The following is a 2,475-nucleotide window of genomic DNA, read 5'->3' as shown; positions in this document are numbered from 1 at the left end:
CGTCCTGCCGAGCCTTACACTCGAACTCCGGCCAAGCCCCCTTGCCTGACTCTCCTACTAGGCTTGGGAAGCTTGGTCTCCCTGCCGAGGTAAGGTCGAACGTCCTGCCGAGCCTTACACTCGAACTCCGGCCAAGCCCCCTTGCCTGACTCTCCTACTAGGCTTGGGAAGCTTGGTCTCCCTGCCGAGGTAAGGTCGAACGTCCTGCCGAGCCTTACACTCGAACTCCGGCCAAGCCCCCTTGCCTGACCCTACTAGGCTTGGGAAGCTTGGTCTCCCTGCCGAGGTTAGGTCGAACGTCCTGCCGAGCCTTACACTCGAACTGCGGCCAAGCCCCCTTGCCTGACCCTACTAGGCTTGGGAAGCTTGGTCTCCCTGCCGAGGTAAGGTCGAACGTCCTGCCGAGCCTTACACTCGAACTACCGCCAAGCCCCCTTGCCTGACTCTCCTACTAGGCTTGGGAAGCTTGGTCTCCCTGCCGAGGTAAGGTCGAACGTCCTGCCGAGCCTTACACTCGAACTCCGGCCAAGCCCCCTTGCCTGACCCTACTAGGCTTGGGAAGCTTGGTCTCCCTGCCGAGGTAAGGTCGAACGTCCTGCCGAGCCTTACACTCGAACTCCGGCCAAGCCCCCTTGCCTGACTCCCTACTAGGCTTGGGAAGCTTGGTCTCCCTGCCGAGGTAAGGTCGAACGTCCTGCCGAGCCTTACACTCGAACTCCGGCCAAGCCCCCTTGCCTGACTCTCCTACTAGGCTTGGGAAGCTTGGTCTCCCTGCCGAGGTAAGGTCGAACGTCCTGCCGAGCCTTACACTCGAACTCCGGCCAAGCCCCCTTGCCTGACCCTACTAGGCTTGGGAAGCTTGGTCTCCCTGCCGAGGTAAGGTCGAACGTCCTGCCGAGCCTTACACTCGAACTCCGGCCAAGCCCCCTTGCCTGACTCTCCTACTAGGCTTGGGAAGCTTGGTCTCCCTGCCGAGGTAAGGTCGAACGTCCTGCCGAGCCTTACACTCGAACTCCGGCCAAGCCCCCTTGCCTGACTCCTACTAGGCTTGGGAAGCTTGGTCTCCCTGCCGAGGTAAGGTCGAACGTCCTGCCGAGCCTTACACTCGAACTCCGGCCAAGCCCCCTTGCCTGACCTACTAGGCTTGGGAAGCTTGGTCTCCCTGCCGAGGTAAGGTCGAACGTCCTGCCGAGCCTTACACTCGAACTCCGGCCAAGCCCCCTTGCCTGACTCTCCTACTAGGCTTGGGAAGCTTGGTCTCCCTGCCGAGGTAAGGTCGAACGTCCTGCCGAGCCTTACACTCGAACTCCGGCCAAGCCCCCTTGCCTGACCCTACTAGGCTTGGGAAGCTTGGTCTCCCTGCCGAGGTAAGGTCGAACGTCCTGCCGAGCCTTACACTCGAACTCCGGCCAAGCCCCCTTGCCTGACTCTCCTACTAGGCTTGGGAAGCTTGGTCTCCCTGCCGAGGTAAGGTCGAACGTCCTGCCGAGCCTTACACTCGAACTCCGGCCAAGCCCCCTTGCCTGACCCTACTAGGCTTGGGAAGCTTGGTCTCCCTGCCGAGGTAAGGTCGAACGTCCTGCCGAGCCTTACACTCGAACTCCGGCCAAGCCCCCTTGCCTGACTCTCCTACTAGGCTTGGGAAGCTTGGTCTCCCTGCCGAGGTAAGGTCGAACGTCCTGCCGAGCCTTACACTCGAACTCCGGCCAAGCCCCCTTGCCTGACCCTACTAGGCTTGGGAAGCTTGGTCTCCCTGCCGAGGTAAGGTCGAACGTCCTGCCGAGCCTTACACTCGAACTCCGGCCAAGCCCCCTTGCCTGACCCTACTAGGCTTGGGAAGCTTGGTCTCCCTGCCGAGGTAAGGTCGAACGTCCTGCCGAGCCTTACACTCGAACTCCGGCCAAGCCCCCTTGCCTGACTTTCTGACAAGGCTTGGGAAGCTTGGTCTCCCTGCCGAGGTAAGGTCGAACGTCCTGCCGAGCCTTACACTCGAACTCCGGCCAAGCCCCCTTGCCTGACTCTCCTACTAGGCTTGGGAAGCTTGGTCTCCCTGCCGAGGTAAGGTCGAACGTCCTGCCGAGCCTTACACTCGAAGTCCGGCCAAGCCCCCTTGCCTGGACCTACTAGGCTTGGGAAGCTTGGTCTCCCTGCCGAGTTAAGGTCGAACGTCCTGCCGAGCCTTACACTCGAACTCCGGCCAAGCCCCCTTGCCTGAGTCTCCTACTAGGCTTGGGAAGCTTGGTCTCCCTGCCGAGGTAAGGTCGAACGTCCTGCCGAGCCTTACACTCGAACTCCGGCCAAGCCCCCTTGCCTGACTCTACTAGGCTTGGGAAGCTTGGTCTCCCTGCCGAGGTAAGGTCGAACGTCCTGCCGAGCCTTACACTCGAACTCCGGCCAAGCCCCCTTGCCTGACTCTCCTACTAGGCTTGGGAAGCTTGGTCTCCGCCGAGTGGTCGAACGTCCTGCCGTTACACT

This window comes from Vidua chalybeata (genome assembly GCF_026979565.1).
Source record: "Vidua chalybeata isolate OUT-0048 chromosome W unlocalized genomic scaffold, bVidCha1 merged haplotype SUPER_W_unloc_6, whole genome shotgun sequence".
NCBI lineage: Eukaryota > Metazoa > Chordata > Aves > Passeriformes > Viduidae > Vidua > Vidua chalybeata.
The sequence above is the reverse complement of the archived record's forward strand: the minus strand, read 5'-3'. Positions refer to the sequence as shown.